This window comes from Aulonocara sp. 'chitande type north' Nkhata Bay, linkage group LG23 (genome assembly GCF_057382095.1).
Source record: "Aulonocara sp. 'chitande type north' Nkhata Bay isolate Kocher_YH1m ecotype deep benthic linkage group LG23, A_spYH_male_GT1.1, whole genome shotgun sequence".
NCBI lineage: Eukaryota > Metazoa > Chordata > Actinopteri > Cichliformes > Cichlidae > Aulonocara > Aulonocara sp. 'chitande type north' Nkhata Bay.
In genome coordinates, this window is record NC_141365.1 from 42,507,474 (window position 1) to 42,528,231 (window position 20,758).

Consider the following 20,758-nt stretch of genomic DNA (forward strand, 5'->3'; position numbering starts at 1 on the left):
TGGACTGGCGCACAGTGATTGTGGCGTTCATGGTCAGTGTTAGGTTACCTCAAGTACAGTGGATTCATTTGCATTTAAGCTGATGATGCTTCGATTAAGTCATCAAATTTCACCTTTATATCAGCTGTATAAGACAATTCTCAGGATACTGTTAGTGTAGGAAATGGAAAGACAACCAAGATATCTGTGAAACGTCTGCTTACATCTTGAACTCAGCTCCGGCGTATGTGGTAAGTTGTTAATGAGTGACTTTAATTTATTCTTTCTTCAGATGTGGCTATACACTCTACTGAGAATAAGCATACTGTCACGATATGAGTGGATCTTCAAAATAGACATCAAAATAGTTCATGGAGAAAATAAGTAGAAAAAGTAAAGATCTTCTTAGGAACAATACTGTTTGGATAATTATAACCATCATAAGCAACTGAATCATTTCAACATGTATTTGCTCAAAAATTTATTACAAACACGTATTTAATTATCAACACAAGGAAAGTCAACAGTTTCTAGAACTCCAACAGGGGCAGGACTTGGAGGTACTGGGATTTCAGGAGGCAGCAGAATGGTACACTGGTCAGTGTCATTATTATTGACCGGTGATGGTGGATGGCCTTGGGGGGAGCTGAGAGGTAACTCAGACCTCTTATCTTCAGGACACGGAAAGCAAACATACTTCTTTTCAGCAGCTGGAGACTTAGAGACATCCCAAGTCATCAGCCTCATGCGTTTAGGCTGAGGCAAAGGTTCCTCTTCATCCTCCACAGAAAAAACAGCAGAATATCTACGCTTTCTGCCCAGACCTAACTCTGCAATGGGTGGAGGTGTCAGAGGCAGAGGAGACATTAAAAAGGCCAAATCATCATCCAGGGATGAACAATCATATTTAAAATCTGGATGCATGATCTTGTTTGTGTCCTTTGAATGAAAGCTGGCATCAGCAGGTGGAGGAACTGAAGAAACTGGAACATCAGAACTCATCAGCCTCATGCGTTTAGGCATCAAATGTTCCTCTTCATCCTCCACAGAAAAAACAGCAGAATATCTGCGCTTTCTGCAGAGACGTAACTCTGCAGTGGGTGGAGGTCTCGGAGGCAGAGGAACATCAGTAGGACACATGAAAAACGCCACTTCATCATCCAGGGATGAACGATCATTTTTCAAATCTGGGTGAATGATCTTGTTTGTGTCCTTTGAATGAAAGCTGTCATCAGCAGGTGGTGGACTTGGGAGCTCACATGCAGGTGCACTGATAGGTCTGAACATGAAAGCGGGAACTTCATTGTCCAGAGCACAACGGTCTGCACTGGATGAGTGTGGGAGCTTCTCCTTTGCCTGTGGAGGAAGCAGACTTTGAGCCAAAGGGATCTTGTGTTGCAGAGGAACATTCAAGTCATCTGACGTTTTGCTCTGTTACATATTGTTGTTGTTGTTGTTGGATTTTTCTTTAAAAATTCACACGATTGAATGTTTAGAAACAGACACAGTGAAGGGTAACTTACCACAGCTCGAGCCATTTTAGGCGTCTGTCAAGGCAAAGACGCAGGATTTGGTTTCTCTGTGTAAGATTACAGGACAGTTGTCAGTTTCATTTTCAAGTCAGTTGGATAAATTCATATCAAACTTCTCAAACTGTATCATTAAAGCATTGTTTAGGTGGACAAATATGAAAGATATGAAGATAAAAACAGTAACAGCTGGCAATCAAGGGAAAACAACCTTACGAAAAAGGTCTTAATCATTATTGTTTAAAAGTAAATCTTTCAGTCCTTACTTCAGTGATTGTTTGAAGTCTCTGTGCTTGTTGTCAGTCGCAGATTTGTGTAAAATAGTTGCAGTTTGTGAATAAAGTTTGCAGGAGCTCCAAAGTTTGTCTGTTCAGTACCAAAGTAATGAGGAGACTGAGTGCAGGTTTGGAATCCTCAGTGACAGAAGAATGCAGCAATGTTTGAATTTGAATTTGTTATTGTTTATACCATAGCAACACAGTGATGCCCAGTCAAATGTCAGGTACAAGGGATAACCCACATACACATCCAACAGCACAGTAAAGCAATGGGCACCAATGCCACCAGTCAGGCCTTAACAGTGGCGTGTCTAGAAAATTTTTGTTAGGGGGCCAGGTAGGGGCACAGATTTGGAGAAGGGTGCCAGATGTAATTGGCAGATAATGTTTAAAAAAAAATTCTACCAACCGTTAACCATAATTCAATAACCCTATAAACCTAATAAGCGAATGCGCTTTTAACTCTTATTAGAATGAGATTTTAACCACTACGGTGCAAAGTTTTTAGATACTGCGTTGATAAAGTACAAGAGATACAATCAGTCAGTGTTTATTCAGCAGTCAAGGACATCAATATTTGCATAGTATTTTTACTGACATGTAGTGCACATATGTTTTGGGCAAAAACATTTTTGAATATTAAAATACGAACATTTGTAACAAACAATTGACAAATTAGCCAATGCCAATGCAAAACCAATGCCTATTAAAAAAAGAAGATAATCTTCTCACAAACTGAAGTTTGATTTTGAAACAGGAAAAAGTGTGGAAACAACTGAAAAGACTAACATTTGAATAACACCTGAAAGCAAGTAAATACTTTCTATGCTGCCTTATGGTAAACTTTGGTAATATTGATGTATAAAGAACAACACTGGCTGATGATGAAATACAGTCAGCTGGCATGGTGACACTGCCAGTATTAACCTGCAGGGCTGGACTGGGACAGAAAATTGGGCATTTTGACTACAGACCAGCCCACCATTAAAGCCATAAAGCCTTTGAATGAAAACAAATGCTGTTGTGACAGTCCCATATGGAAAAGAAATAGTAAAAACGTATATGATTTACTCATGAAAGTGGCCACTTTCTCATTACTTTCATATATTGTTTTAGTAAGTATCCAAAACATACAAGATTCATTATATAATCTTTCAAGGGATCTTATATCTGTTTTTACTCTTGTATGCTTTTCATACAAGTTTCACACAAGACATTTACAAACTTTATAAAATTTATATATATCTTTTCCATATGTACACTGTCTTGTTGGTATATGTCCATCCATCCATCCATCTTCATCCGCTTATCCGAGGTCGGGTCGCGGGGGTAGCAGCCTAAGCAAAGAGGTCCAGACCTCCCTCTCCCCAGCCACCTCCTCCAGCTTGTCCGGGGGAATACCAAGGCGTTCCCAGGCCAGCCGAGAGATATAATCTCTCCAGCGTGTCCTGGGTCTGCCCCGGGGCCTCCTCCCGGTGGGACATGCCTGGAACACCTCGCCCAGGAGGCGCCCAGGGGGCATCCTTGCCAGATGCCCGAACCACCTCAGCTGGCTCCTTTCGATGTGGAGCAGCAGCTGCTCTACTCTAAGCTCCTCCCGGATGGCCGAACTTCTCACCCTATCTCTAAGGGAGAGGCCAGCCACCCTTCGGAGGAAGCTCATTTCCGCCGCTTGTATCCGCGATCTCGTTCTTTCGGTCACTACCCACAGCTCGTGGCCATAGGTGAGGGTAGGGACGTAGATCGACCGGTAAATTGAGAGCTTCGCTTTTACACTCAGCTCCCTCTTCACCACGACTGACCGGTGCAGCGTCCGCATTACTGCAGCCGCAGCCCCAATCCGTCTGTCGATCTCCAGCTCCCTTCTCCCATCACTCGCGAACAAGACCCCGAGATACTTGAACTCCTCCACTTGGGGCAGGAACTCATCCCCGACCCGGAGTGGGCACTCCACCCTTTTCCGGCTGAGTATATGTATATGGTATATGTATGGTTTCTATACATTTATGTCAGATAAAAACTTTGGTTGTAAGATTTAGATAATTATTAAATAAAAGCTAAATATTTGAAATGAGAATAAGAAAGAAAAGTATTTCTTTGTGCCCCCCTCTCCCTGTTACAGTTTTTGCCCACTGCTTGAACACATTTTGCAAAACCCCGCTCGCTGTGCCAAAACTGTACACACAAGTACACATGACACAACACTGGGAAATATACCATTCACATCTGTGCCAAATTGGAACTCTACTCCCAAAACCTAAACTCTGCTGTCAAAACCTAACATTCCTTTGTCAAAATGTAACTCTGTTGACAAAATGACACATACCTGCACCATATGCAAACACTCACAGATCAGGGGGAACACACTAGTCTGCTGTACATAAAACACTGCAGTCCTTGATTCCCATTGTTTATTCAGAAGGCACATTTACAGGAGACACATTTCCAAACAACCATAAACGCAAATAGACCTACTCAATACTGTACATTGCAGTACCATGAATACAGGTACAGCAAATAAAACAACAACAACACAATAGTACTGCATTTGAAAAAACACTATACTGTAAACACAAAAAACCATGACAATTGTGCATAAGTGGGCTCATGGATCCCGCCGTCTGTTGGGGTCTGGCCACAGGACCTCATCAACATCGCAAGCAATGTCCTCTCCCGCTAGGCACCGGGGTAAATATCCTCTTGCTCTCCCTCCATCCATGCTTGCAAAGTTCTTGGAATGGCTACGCTGAGGGCTTTTTGTAGTTGGCTAATTGGTGTTCAGTTTTGCAAGTAGGTGCCTTCAGGTGTGTATTTGAGTGGTTGCAATTACCCGATGTGTTTTGTATTTTGGATACATGTGTTTTCCGAATGGCACCCTGAGATTTCATTTTGTGAGCGAAGTGTCTTATGTATGAAATAGAGTGTAGCATGCAGGACCATGTGTGTTGCATGAGGGAGTAGGTGTGTTGCATAATTGGTACTGGGGTGCAAAGCAGCGCTTTTGTTTAAGGTAGGGGTACATGTGTTTGAGGTATGGTAACAACAGCTTCACGTTGTGTTACTTTAGTCTAAGCATGGGTTTATAGTGTTCAAGCAACGGGCAAAAACTGTAATACCCTACCTGCCCCCCTGGCAAAACTTTCCTAGACGCGTCCCTGCACAGTTACCAGCTGTCAGCTACATAAAAAAAGGATGCTGGTGTTATTTGTCTCTCAGAAACAGTTCATAACTTCCCTTCAACTCATTCATGTCACCTAAAAGGTAAACCTGTTTCTCCATCACTGTTCTGCTCTGATGATTCAGTAAGGACATCTCCTGGTTTCATCTTCATGTTTCCCTCTCACCAGATATACAAACCGATATCATGACCAGCAGCTTTTTTGCAGCTGTGGCTCCAGCAAACATCAGCTGATACTAGAAATTAATCTTAAATACATTCTAACAACAGCTGATCAAGCTTAAACGTGCTGCTGTTGTTTAGCGCGACATCTGCTGGTTTTCTCTTTCTGGTGCAAAGTGGGCGATAAACAAACAAGAGAGAAAAGCCGATCAGCTGATCATTGATCAGTTTCATGATTGAAGTAGCAACAGGAGAGGGAGGGGGAGAGAATGTGAGAAGAGGCAGCTGTGCAGCGTAAAGACAGAATAACTCCAGCTTTGTGTCTTTTCCCATTCTAGCTAAAGTCCGGGACAAACTGCGTCTCTTCTCAGCTCAATACGAAACGTGTAATATTTTCTCTGAATGAGGGACCATTCCATTTTTTAAGGAGCCATTGGCAACTCTACTAACTAACCTTATGAATAAAATAAAGTTCACTATCAGTAACATCATAGCAACAGAACAGCTGTATAAAAACTCCGTCAAGCTGGCTAGAACGCAGTACGAGTTATTGCAACTGACGGTAAAAAGTCAGCATAACGAAAATAAACTCCACCTAAACTTGGTTTATATCTGACCCAGATAGACTGCAGGTCATAACTTCTTACCTGAAGTTCAGTTCACCTGACGCTCGGACTGGTGGCTGCCTCGGGTCTCTTCTCCTGCCTCCCCTTCCCTCATCCACCTGCTGGCCTCTGTGGAAGCCCCGCCATAGCCACCACCAAACAACTGAGTTATTTTTACACATCGACCTGCATCTGGCCAATCCACCACCTCTCATTGTTCATGCCCTTACAAAAAAAAATAAGTCACCAGGCATATGCCCGGTATGCCCGATGGCCAGTCCAGGTATGTTAACCTGCAACCAAATCTGCAGCTCCATACAGCAATGTTACGACTTAGATTATATCTTATAACTCATAACTCTTATGTTAGCTCCCCTCAGTAGCATACTGCCTGAAATATTCGACGGCTGCAATAATAAGTGTTATTTTTTCCTTGGTATTCTAATTTCACCGAAGTTTACTAAACTCAACAAACTTAATATTACTTACCGAGACATTTATTCTGTCCTCATTTTCTTTCACCGAAAAATTGTTTCCTGCGGTGCCGTCTTTCGTGCTTGGCTCTCCTACCTTTGCTAACGTGATGCACATAGCGCAGAAGCCGATGCTGCATTCACTTACACTCGGATATCTGAACTTCACCGTGAAAACATAATCGGACATTTGATATTTGATTGAATTTTATTGTTTTGCCTTTGGGGTGGCACCTGGGGTGGCCAGTCTGGTTGGGGGGGTGGCCTGGGGGGGCACAGGCCACCCCGCTGGACACGCCACTGGGCCTTAAAAATACCTGACTTATATAACAGCATACTGACAGTGTCTCATCCAAAAATAGAAAATGTATAAATACAGTTAATATCATTTTTATTTAAATTTTATTTAATTCTCTTCATATAGTGCCAAACAGATGTCTCAAGTCGTCACTGTTACAACATAGATAAACATGAACATGAAATCCATTATTTAATTCTCTTCCATTCACTCCAGTTCAATTCAATAGCTATATAGATGGATAGACAGATACTGTATTATATACTATATTGATTCCAAATGGAGAATTAATGTGTTATATCACCAGGATAATGAATTCAAGTAGTACAATCTCCAATAAACAGACAACACAGTTAAAGTTCAAAGTGCAATATGTGCAGGATCCAGGCTTTATATTGTAAGATGCAAAACGTTTATATATACATAATATTGTTGAAAAAATAAAGAAAGTTAAAAATCAAAATAAGTTTATTGTCACTGTGGCTGATGTGATTGCAATATGAACCCGAAAGCAGACAAGGGAGAGATGGAACTGAATCTTAACAAAAAGCAAACCATTTATTAGGTTGAAAAACACGAACACAAAACAAGGCCCAGCAAACAGGGGCGACAACTAAAACTAAAACCTACACTGGGAATAACTCAGTATGACTATGACAACTATGACAGGAAAAACATGAACATGAATCCGAGGAGGTGCATGTGAGAAACTCTGATGAAAAAACATGAACATGAACATGGACCTAAACAGAATCAGGAGATAACCTGAAACCCGGAATAACGTGAACGGAGGAAAACAGACACACCAGCACTGACCAGAGGAAGACAGCGGACTTAAATACACAGAAAATAAAAGGGGAAGTGGAAACACAGCTGACACAAATGAACCTGACACCACAGGGGAAGCAAAATGAAACACACTGAACATGGAAACACAACCCTTTCATAATAAAAGACGAAACAAGGAGAGACATAGACGTGTGATGGGTTGAGTTGAAAAAGCAGGAGGAGTCACAGGAATTATTACAAAAACATAGTTTTCATTTATCTAACCCAAAAAAGCTGTGATGGATGGCCTTCGCCTCACGGTAATGCACCAAAGCTTTTAATCTGCCACCCTCCAGCCCAGAGGACATAGTTGGACTGGCCATCGGGCATACTGGGCATTTGCCCGGTGGGCCGATGGTGATTTTTCGTTTTTATGGGCCAATGGGTTTTTTTTTCATTTTTTCCCCGTAACAGTATAAACACTGAAAGGTGGTGGATTGGCCAGATGCTGGGAGATGTGTAAAAATAACTCAATTGTTTGGTGGTGGCTATTGCGGAGCTTCCACAGATTCAGTAACATTAGCAAGTGGTGGAGGCCAGCAGATGCAACACGCTGGCAGGTGGATGACGGAAAGGCAGGAGGAGCAGAGGCCGGAGGCGGTGAACTGAACTTCAGGTAAGAAGTTATGACCTGCAGTCTATCTGGGTCAGATATAAACCAAGTTTAGGTGGAGTTTATTTTCGTTGTGCTGACTTTTTACAGTCAGTTACAATAACTCGTACTGCGTGAGCTAGCATGAAGGAGTTTCTATACAGCTGTTCGGTTGCTATGATGTTACTGATAGTGAACTTTATTTTATTCATAAGGTTAGTTAGTAGAGTTGCCAACGGCTCCTTAAAAAATGGAATGGTCCCTCATTCAGAGAAAATATTATGTGTTTTGTATTGAGCTGAGAAGAGACACAGTTTGTCCCGTACTTTAGCTAGAATGGGAAAAGACAAAAAGCTGGAGTTATTCTGTCTTTACGCTGCACAGCTGCCTCTTCTCTTATCCCCCCCCCCCCCCTCCCTCCCTCTTCTGTTGCTACTTTGATCATGAAACTGATCAATGATCAGCTGATCGGCTTTTCTCTCTTGTTTATTTATCTCCCACTTTGCGCCAGAAACAGGAATCAGAATACTTTATTGATTCTGATTCCTGTTTCTGGCGCAAAGTGGGAGATAAATAAACAAGAGAGAAAAGCCGATCAGCTGATCATTGGAAACCAGCGGATGTCACGCTAAACAACAGCAGCACGTTTAAGCTTGATCAGCTGTTGTTAGAATTTATTTAATATTAATTTCTAGTATCAGCTGATGTTTGCTGGAGCCACAGCTGTAAAGCTGCTGGTCATGATATCGGTTTGTATATGTGGTGAGAGGGAAACATGAAGATGAAACCAGGAGATGTCCTTACTGAATCATCAGAGCTGAACAGTGATGGAGAAACAGGTTTACCTTTTAGGTGACATGAATGAGTTGAAGGGAAGTTATGAACTGTTTCTGAGAGACAAATAACACCAGCATCCTTTTTCTAAGTAGCTGACAGCTGGTAACTGTGCAGGGACGGGTCTAGCAAAGTGTTGCCAGGGGCCAGGTAGGGCATTAAGAGGGAGAGGGGGTCACAAAGAAATACTTTTCTTTCTTATTCTCATTTCAAATATTTAGCTTTTATTAAATAATTATCTGAATCTTGCGAACAAAGTTTTTATCTCACGTAAAATGTATAGAGATCATACATATACCAAAAAGACAGTGTACATCACTGTCACAACAGCGTTTGTTTTCATTCAAAGGCTTTATGGCTTTAATACCTGGTGGGCTGGTCTGTAGTGAAAATGCCCAATTTTTTGTCCCAGTCCAGCCCTGCAGGTTAATACTGGCAGTGTCACCATGCCAGCTGACTGTATTTCATCATCAGCCAGTGTTGTTCTTTATACATCAATATTACCAAAGTTTACCATAAGGCAGCATAGAAAGTATTTACTTGCTTTCAGGTGTTATTCAAATGTTAGTCTTTTCATTTGTTTCCACACTTTTTTCCTGTTTCAAAATCAAACACCAGTTTGTGAGAAGATTATCTTCTTTTTTTAATAGGCATTGGTTTTGCATTGGCATTGGCTAATTTGCCAATTGTATGTTAAAATGTTCGTATTTTAATATTAAAAAATGTTTTTGCCCAAAACATATGTGCACTACATGTCAGTAAAAATACTATGCAAATATTGATGTCCTTGACTGCTGAATAAACACTGACTGATTGTATCTCTTGTACTTTATCAACGCAGTATCTAAAAACTTTGCACCGTAGTGGTTAAAATCTCATTCTAATAAGAGTTAAAAGCGCATTCGCTTATTAGGTTTATAGGGTTATTGAATTATGGTTAACGGTTGGTAGAATTGTTTTTAACATTATCTGACAATTACATCTGCCACCCTTCTCCAAATCTGTGCCCCTACCTGGCCCCCCCCAACAAAAGATTTCTAGACACGCCACTGCTCGTTTACGGAGGGTGCAAAATGCGGCAGCTTGTGTTTTAACTGGCACTCGAAGGTTTGAGCACATCTCCCCTATTTTAGCTTCACTTCACTGGCTGCCCATTTCTTTTGGCATTCATTTAAAAATTCTTTTATTTGCCTTTAAAGCTCTCCATGACCTAGCTGCATCTTAACTCTCTGAGCTGCCACAGTCTTATAAACCCACCCGCTGTCTCAGGTCAGCTGATCAGCTGTTCCTGAATGTTCCCAGGACTGAGCGCAAACTTAGAGGACATCGTGCTTTTGCTGTAGCATCTCTGAAACTGTGACACGATCTGCCTTTAGAGATTAGACAGGCTTCTTCTCTGCCTGTTCTTAAATCACTCCTGAAAACTCATCTCTTCACCCTGACCTTTGACACCTTGTAAGATGTTGGTTTTTAGTTTGAGTTTTTTAGTTTATTTTTGCTGTTTTATCTTGTTTTTAAATATAGGGCTGTTTAAATTTTTTTATGTATTATGTGTTTTATTTTCTTACTGTTAAGTTTTATTCTATTGTTGGGTATTTTAAAGTGCTTTCTCAATAAAGATGGATTGGATTGGACTGGAAGATAAACACTTTAGTTTGCAGTACTGTGGTGAGTTCACAGTAAAGCACTGTGTTGGACTGGCGCACAGTGATTGTGGCGTTCATGGTCAGTGTTAGGTTACCTCAAGTACAGTGGATTCATTTGCATTTAAGCTGATGATGCTTCGATTAAGTCATCAAATTTCACCTTTATATCAGCTGTATAAGACAATTCTCAGGATACTGTTAGTGTAGGAAATGGAAAGACAACCAAGATATCTGTGAAACGTCTGCTTACATCTTGAATTCAGCTCCGGCGTATGTGGTAAGTTGTTAATGAGTGACTTTAATTTATTCTTTCTTCAGATGTGGCTATACACTCTACTGAGAATAAGCATACTGTCATGATATGAGTGGATCTTCAAAATAGACATCAAAATAGTTCATGGAGAAAATAAGTAGAAAAAGTAAAGATCTTCTTAGGAATAATACTGTTTAGATAATTATAACCATCATAAGCAACCGAATCATCTCAACATGTATTTGCTCAAAAATTTATTACAAACACGTATTTAATTATCAACACAAGGAAAGTCAACAGTTTCTAGCACTCCAATTGGCAGGACTTGGAGGTACTGGGATTTCAGGAGGCAGCAGAATGGTACACTGGTCAGTGTCATTATTATTGACTGGTGATGGTGGATGGCCTTGGGGGGAGCTGAGAGGTAACTCAGACCTCTTATCTTCAGGACACGGAAAGCAAACATACTTCTTTTCAGCAGCTGGAGACTTAGAGACATCCCAAGTCATCAGCCTCATGCGTTTAGGCTGAGGCAAAGGTTCCTCTTCATCCTCCACAGAAAAAACAGCAGAATATCTACGCTTTCTGCCCAGACCTAACTCTGCAATGGGTGGAGGTGTCAGAGGCAGAGGAGACATTAAAAAGGCCAAATCATCATCCAGGGATGAACAATCATATTTAAAATCTGGATGCATGATCTTGTCTGTGTCCTTTGACTGAAAGCTGGCATCAGCAGGTGGAGGAACTGAAGAAACTGGAACATCAGAACTCATCAGCCTCATGCGTTTAGGCATCAAATGTTCCTCTTCATCCTCCACAGAAAAAACAGCAGAATACCTGCGCTTTCTGCAGAGACGTAACTCTGCAGTGGGTGGAGGTCTCGGAGGCAGAACATTAGTAGGACACATGAAAAACGCCACTTCATCATCCAGGGATGAACGATCATTTTTCAAATCTGGATGAATGATCTTGTTTGTGTCCTTTGAATGAAAGCTGGCATCAGCAGGTGGTGGACTTGGGAGCTCACATGCAGGTGCACTGATAGGTCTGAACATGAAAGCGGGAACTTCATTGTCCAGAGCACAACGGTCTGCATCGGATGAGTGTGGGAGCTTCTCCTTTGCCTGTGGAGGAAGCAGACTTTGAGCCAAAGGGATCTTGTGTTGCAGAGGAACATTCAAGTCATCTGACGTTTTGCTCTGTTACATATTATTGTTGTTGTTGTTGGATTTTTCTTTAAAAATTCACGAGATTTAATGTTTAGAAACAGACACAGTGAAGGGTAACTTACCACAGCTCGAGCCATTTTAGGCGTCTGTCAAGGCAAAGACGCAGGATTTGGTTTCTCTGTGTAAGATTACAGGACAGTTGTCAGTTTCATTTTCAAGTCAGTTGGATAAATTCATATCAAACTTCTCAAACTGTATCATTAAAGCATTGTTTAGGTGGACAAATATGAAAGATATGAAGATAAAAACAGTAACAGCTGGCAATCAAGGGAAAACAACCTTACGAAAAAGGTCTTAATCATTATTGTTTAAAAGTAAATCTTTCAGTCCTTACTTCAGTGATTGTTTGAAGTCTCTGTGCTTGTTGTCAGTCGCAGATTTGTGTAAAATAGTTGCAGTTTGTGAATAAAGTTTGCAGGAGCTCCAAGGTTTGTCTGTTCAGTACCAAAGTAATGAGGAGACTGAGTGCAGGTTTGGAATCCTCAGTGACAGAAGAATGCAGCAATGTTTGAATTTGAATTTGTTATTGTTTATACCATAGCAACACAGTGATGCCCAGTCAAATGTCAGGTACAAGGGATAACCCACATACACATCCAACAGCACAGTAAAGCAATGGGCACCAATGCCACCAGTCAGGCCTTAACAGTGGCGTGTCTAGAAAATTTTTGTTAGGGGGCCAGGTAGGGGCACAGATTTGGAGAAGGGTGGCAGATGTAATTGGCAGATAATGTTTAAAAAAAATTCTACCAACCGTTAACCATAATTCAATAACCCTATAAACCTAATAAGCGAATGCGCTTTTAACTCTTATTAGAATGAGATTTTAACCACTACGGTGCAAAGTTTTTAGATACTGCGTTGATAAAGTACAAGAGATACAATCAGTCAGTGTTTATTCAGCAGTCAAGGACATCAATATTTGCATAGTATTTTTACTGACATGTAGTGCACATATGTTTTGGGCAAAAACATTTTTGAATATTAAAATACGAACATTTGTAACAAACAATTGACAAATTAGCCAGTTCCAATGCAAAACCAATGCCTATTAAAAAAAGAAGATAATCTTCTCACAAACTGGTGTTTGATTTTGAAACAGGAAAAAGTGGGGAAACAACTGAAAAGACTAACATTTGAATAACACCTGAAAGCAAGTAAATACTTTCTATGCTGCCTTATGGTAAACTTTGGTAATATTGATGTATAAAGAACAACACTGGCTGATGATGAAATACAGTCAGCTGGCATGGTGACACTGCCAGTATTAACCTGCAGGGCTGGACTGGGACAGAAAATTGGGCATTTTCACTACAGACCAGCCCACCAGGTATTAAAGCCATAAAGCCTTTGAATGAAAACAAATGCTGTTGTGACAGTCCCATATGGAAAAGAAATAGTAAAAACGTATATGATTTACTCATGAAAGTGGCCACTTTCTCATTACTTTCATATATTGTTTTAGTAAGTATCCAAAACATACAAGATTCATTATATAATCTTTCAAGGGATCTTATATCTGTTTTTACTCTTGTATGCTTTTCATACAAGTTTCACACAAGACATTTACAAACTTTATAAAATTTATATATATCTTTTCCATATGTACACTGTCTTGTTGGTATATGTATGGTTTCTATACATTTATGTCAGATAAAAACTTTGGTTGTAAGATTTAGATAATTATTTAATAAAAGCTAAATATTTGAAATGAGAATAAGAAAGAAAAGTATTTCTTTGTGCCCCCCTCTCCCTGTTAATACCCTACCTGCCCCCCTGGCAAAACTTTCCTAGACCCGTCCCTGCACAGTTACCAGCTGTCAGCTACATAAAAAAAGGATGCTGGTGTTATTTGTCTCTCAGAAACAGTTCATAACTTCCCTTCAACTCATTCCTGTCACCTAAAAGGTAAACCTGTTTCTCCATCACAGCTCTGATGATTCAGTAAGGACATCTCCTGGTTTCATCTTCATGTTTCCCTCTCACCACATATACAAACCGACATCATGACCAGCAGCTTTACAGCTGTGGCTCCAGCAAACATCAGCTGATACTAGAAATTAATATTAAATAAATTCTAACAACAGCTGATCAAGCTTAAACGTGCTGCTGTTGTTTAGCGCGACATCCGCTGGTTTCCTGTTTCTGGCGCAAAGTGGGCAATAAATAAACAAGAGAGACGATCAGCTGATCATTGATCAGTTTCATGATTAAAGTAGCAACAGAAGAGGGAGGGTGGGGGGGATAAGAGAAGAGGCAGCTGTGCAGCGTAAAGACAGAATAAATCCAGCTTTGTGTCTTTTCCCATTCTAGCTAAAGTACGGGACAAACTGCGTCTCTTCTCAGCTCAATACGAAACCCGTAATATTTTCTCTGAATGAGGGACCATTCCATTTTTTAAGGAGCCGTTGGCAACTCTACTAACTAACCTTATGAATAAAATAAAGTTCACTATCAGTAACATCATAGCAACCGAACAGCTGTATAGAAACTCCGTCAAACTGGCTAGAACGCAGTACGAGTTATTGCAACTGACGGTAAAAAGTCAGCATAACGAAAATAAACTCCACCTAAACTTGGTTTATATCTGACCCAGATAGACTGCAGGTCATAACTTCTTACCTGAAGTTCAGTTCACCTGACGCTCGGACTGGTGGCTGCCTCGGGTCTCTTCTCCTGCCTCCCCTTCCCTCATCCACCTGCTGGCCTCTGTGGAAGCCCCGCCATAGCCACCACCAAACAACTGAGTTATTTTTACACATCGACCTGCATCTGGCCAATCCACCACCTCTCATTGTTCATGCCCTTACAAAAAAAAAATAAGTCACCAGGCATATGCCCGGTATGCCCGATGGCCAGTCCAGGTATGTTAACCTGCAACCAAATCTGCAGCTCCATACAGCAATGTTACGACTTAGATTATATCTTATAACTCATAACTCTTATGTTAGCTCCCCTCAGTAGCATACTGCCTGAAATATTCGACGGCTGCAATAATAAGTGTTATTTTTTCCTTGGTATTCTAATTTCACCGAAGTTTACTAAACTCAACAAACTTAATATTACTTACCGAGACATTTATTCTGTCCTCATTTTCTTTCACCGAAAAATTGTTTCCTGCGGTGCCGTCTTTCGTGCTTGGCTCTCCTACCTTTGCTAACGTGATGCACATAGCGCAGAAGCCGATGCTGCATTCACTTACACTCGGATATCTGAACTTCACCGTGAAAACATAATCGGACATTTGATATTTGATTGAATTTTATTGTTTTGCCTTTGGGGTGGCACCTGGGGTGGCCAGTCTGGTTGGGGGGGTGGCCTGGGGGGGCACAGGCCACCCCGCTGGACACGCCACTGGGCCTTAAAAATACCTGACTTATATAACAGCACACTGACAGTGTCTCATCCAAAAATAGAAAATGTATAAATACAGTTAATATCATTTTTATTTAAATTTTATTTAATTCTCTTCATATAGTGCCAAACAGATGTCTCAAGTCGTCACTGTTACAACATAGATAAACATGAACATGAAATCCATTATTTAATTCTCTTCCATTCACTCCAGTTCAATTCAATAGCTATATAGATGGATAGACAGATACTGTATTATATACTATATTGATTCCAAATGGAGAATTAATGTGTTATATCACCAGGATAATGAATTCAAGTAGTACAATCTCCAATAAACAGACAACACAGTTCAAGTTCAAAGTGCAATATGTGCAGGATCCAGGCTTTATATTGTAAGATGCAAAACGTTTATATATACATAATATTGTTGAAAAAATAAAGAAAGTTAAAAATCAAAATAAGTTTATTGTCACGGTGGCTGATGTGATTGCAATATGAACCCGAAAGCAGACAAGGGAGAGATGGAACTGAATCTTAACAAAAAGCAAACCATTTATTAGATTGAAAAAACATGAACACAATACAAGGCTCAGCAAACAGGGCATTTGCCCGGTGGGCCGTGCTATGATGTTAATGATGTTGAACTTGTTTTATCTTATTTTATTTATAAGGTTAGTTATTAGAGTTTCCAACCATCCCGTAAAAAACGGAATGGTCTCGTATTCAGAGAAAATATTGTGCGTTTCGTGTTGAGGTGAAAAGGAACAGTTTGTCCCGGACTTCAGCTACAATGAAAAAGACACAAAGCTGGAGTTATTCTTTGTCTTTGCTGCACTGCTGCCTCTTCTTCTCTCATTCTCTCCCTCCCCTGTTTCTACTTCAATCATTAAACTGATCCATGATCAGCTGATCGGCTTTTCTCTCTGGTTTGTTTATCTCCCACTTTGTGCCAGAAACAGGAAACCAGCAGATGTCGCGCTAAACAACAGCAGCACGTTTAAGCTTGATCAGCTGTTGTTAGAATTTATTGAATATTAATTTCTAGTATCAGCTGATGTTTGCTGGAGCCACAGCTGTAAAGCTGCTGGTCATGATATCGGTTTGGTTATCTGGTGAGAGGGAAACATGAAGATGAAACCAGGAGATGTCCTTACTGAATCATCAGAGCTGAACAGTGATGGAGAAACAGGTTTACCTTTTAGGTGACATGAATGAGTTGAAGGGAAGTTATGAACTGTTTCACTTTTTAAAGGTTGCCCTGTTGGAAAAAATATTTTGCCCTGCCATGCTGTTTATTGATGTGGTAAATGAATGGTTTATGAAAATATATGTAAATCTGTCATCAGTAATCAGTAATGATCATGTCTCACCTCTAGTCTTCTCTGTCTTAATTTCAGGTTTTCACCATGTGTTGTAGATAGTTCAGGAGCTTAACTCGACCAAGCAGTCTACTTTCGGGTACTGTTTAGAATACCAGAATAGGGAGGATGGTGTAGGTTTAAGTTTATTAGACTGACGCATATATACCAACAAGACAGTGTACATCACTGTGACAACAGCGTTTGTTTTCTTTCAAAGGCTTTATGGTTTTTCCTATAATACCTGGTGGGCTGGTCTCTAGTCAAAATGCCCGGGCCGATTTTTTGTCCCAGTCCAGCCCTGCCAGAGGAACGAGACGCTCTTTTAAAATTGACATTCTCCTCCCTGGCAGCGTCCCCAGCAAACCATGTGGAAGTCAACCTGACCGCGTAGCTACTCATGCAGCAAGGTGGTTCCCCTCTCTTCCTAATCTGTCTTGGGTGTGTGAGGGCTCAGAGAAGCACTTCCAGTTCATTAAATGCCTCTCACTTCATACCCCATCATTCAAAGTTGTTAATATGTCTCATAGTGATGCATTGTACATACTAGGAGTACACTGCTGCTGCTTAGTGTAGTCTAGACCGCGGTCAGCTCCTCGACTAGATGGATGAGGTCCCGATGATACTGAGATTTTTAATTTTGATCATTTAGAGACAAAAAACCTCCATGAGGCTTGCATATTTCTGGTTCATGCTCCAAGTCACGCACATATAAAATTAAAATAAATAAGATGTAATGTTAATGGAACACCTTGAAAACCCATCAAATGTCAATGAGAAAGAAATCATGCTGGAACAAGAAGATGTCACAGCGTTAGACAGAAATGAAAATGATCATCCTACATCCCAAAAATCAAAGTAAAAAAATTACTATTAAATTTTACTTGATAACTAAATCAAAACTAATGCACGAGGACAAAAACGATGGTTGACTGCACTGACACTTTGATTAGCAAATAAAAAAACAAAAACAATCATTTTCACTTAGTTATTGGATGTGTATATGATCTGTTTTAATAAGTTATTTATTTTCATATTGTGAAATAGCCTAAAAAACAGACTAAGCATTCTAACTTTGTGCTATTCAGTCAGTCCCATACATGAACATGGACACACACTTGATCTTGTTTTATCTCATGGTTCTTCTGTTTGTTTCTGTTTTTAACGTAGAGATTTGTGATGCTGTGTTTTCTGACCACAGTCCTGTGATGCTTCAAGTTCCTCTTGCCCGTACCTCAGTTAAACCGCGCTGCTGCTCGCCGCTGTCGTATTTTTGACCCGTCCACTGCTGAGCAGTTTTTAACAGTTTTTAAGCAGAACTGTAAAATCCCGGAGCTTTTGTGCAGCCAGACTGAGGAACTGAGCTCATGGTTTTATTCCACCTACCAGATTGCTTTGGACACTGTGGCTCCGTTAAGAACCAGGCAGCCTAAAACTAAATCTGACCCCTGGCTGAAGGCTGTCAGACGCAAGTGCTGTCGAGCTGAGCGTGAATGGAAACAAGCTACAAGTGTCATTCCAGATGCTAAAGGACTGTTGGCATCAATATCAAAAACCTGTAAAAGATACCAAAAGACAACACTTATCTGACATTATTTCATCAAACTGTCACAACCTGCATGTTTTATTTAAAACCATTAACTCTGTTCTTAGTGCACCACATACTGACTGCAGCCTGTAAACGTTTTTTTAAACACTTTTTTATTGAGAAGGTCTCCTCCACCAGGGCTCAAATCTCTTGGCAGCCCTACTGAGACCCCCAATGTGTATTTAGATACCTTGACACAGTACGTTAAACCAGCTGTGACAAACATGGAGGTCAAAGTGAACTCTGACCTGAAGCTTGTCAGCCAGATTAAGGCAGTGGTAAAATCAAGCTTCTTTCAGCTCAGGCAGCTGATAAAATAAAGACATTTATTTCACAGCAGCACTTTGAGACAGTTATCCACGCCTTTGTTAGCACTCGGCTGGATTACTGTAATCAGTGTTGGGGAGTAACGGAATACATGTACCGCCGTTACGTATTTAAAATACAAAATATAAGTAACTGTATTCCGTTACAGTTACCGTTTAAAAAGGTGGTATTCAGAATACAGTTACTTTGTTGAAATAAATGGATTACACTGCGGTACTTTCCTGTTTCATTTTGTCGCGGGTCAGGACTGTTTGGGTTTTGTTTGACAGCTACGTTCTGTTGTTCCAGGCGGCAGCGTTATGGTTGCCATGGTTACAGGGTGACGCTCTCTCTCTGTGTGTTTCCTGGGTGAGAGAGGCCTTTTTGTTGTTGTTGTTGTGCTAAGCTAACAGGCAGAATGCTACAAGCATAGCTCTAAAGAATGTAGCATCATGGGCAGTGTAGTCCGTGCTGCAGGGAGAATGGACTGCCATACACGTTATGTGTCTGTGAGCGAGGGAGGGAGAAAAAGGAAAAGTACGAGCTGTCATCGAGCAGAAACGGGAGCTGGAAGCATGTAAATATAATAATAACCACTGCAGCCAAACAGAGAGCCTGACGAGCCCAGCTGTAAGTAAGCTATTTAGACTCGACTGTACACCGTGTTCGTGTTTTCCTCCGAAACAATAAGTTCAGTTGGAGCAGTCTTTCAATGCCTCTCTCTGTCTCTGCTAGCAAAGTTGACCCAGACAACAAAGTAAAGCTATTTTTCGGCTACGAGCCCGACACGAACCCGACATATTAGTCAGAGGTCCCTTTACTACAGTTCGGAGCCGCGGACCTTCAGTAATAGTAATAAATCACACAGCAATAGTACATTCACGTTGTTGTAAAAATGCATGATAATATATTAAGTAATCCAAAGTATTCAGAATACGTTACTGTCATTGAGTAACGTAACGGAATACGTTACAGAATACATTTTGGGGCATGTATTCTGTATTCTGTAATGGAATACATTTTAAAAGTAACCTCCCCAACACTGACTGTAATGCACTTTATATAGGGATCAGTGCTTCATACGTTACTCGTTTACAGTGGCGTGTCCAGCGGGGTGGCCTGTGCCCCCCCAGGCCTAATTTGCCAATTGTATGTTAAAATGTTCGTATTTTAATATTAAAAGATGTTTTTGCCCAAAACATATGTGCACTACATGTCAGTAAAAATACTATGCAAATATTGATGTCCTTGACTGCTGAATAAACACTGAAAAAGAACTGATTGTATCTCTTGTACTTTATCAACACAGTATCTAAAAACTTTGCACCGTAGTGGTTAAAATCTCATTCTAATAAGAGTTAAAAGCGCATTCGCTTATTAGGTTTATAGGGTTATTGAATTATGGTTAACGGTTGGTAGAACTGTTTTTAACATTATCTGACAATTACATCTGCCACCCTTCTCCAAATCTTTGCCCCTACCTGGCCCCCCCAACAAAAATTTTCTAGACACGCCACTGACACAAAGAAGGAAAACCCACCCGATTGACCAAAATCAACTCAAAATACTCCCACACAACAGAACCTCCTCTATTCCTCACTGGCTCCAAATCTTTCAGTAGAAATATCAGTGGTTCACTATTTGTCACCATCAAAATACTCCACAAATCTCGCGAATGATTCACTTCCTTATAAACCAGGGAATCAGACACCGAAGCAGTTAGGTTCTAAATGAAGCTTCGGACGTCACTGATCCGAATTTGACGTATTTGACTGATATTGACCCTCATGTCCCGTTTATTCTGGGCTTGTACCTGTAAGAGCTTTGGGCCTGAAAGTTTGCACGAGTAGTATAGAGGCCCTTAGCGGTTACTCGGTGGCTTTTACTCGCTACATAAAAACTATTTCACCTTCCAGATACTGCATTATATGACATCGTCAGTTGGTGAACTTTCCTCTCATGGATATTTTGTATAATTAATTTGCATATCTCATATAGAGATGACTTGCACTGATTTCATTTCAGATAAATATTCCAATTTAAAACTGATCAGATGTGCAGGTGCTTTTTAGTCACCTAGCCACTATTTTAACTCACTGCAGCCAATCTGAGGTTTCACAGAATTTCCTTCACTGACCATCTTCAACCTTCAATCTCTACACTTGCAATGTTGCTGTTAATGAGAGCAGCTTTGCTGTGATCTTTAAAGATCATTCTCATGATGTTGCTTTGGAAATGTTTCTTAAGAATTTGTTGAGTTTAAGT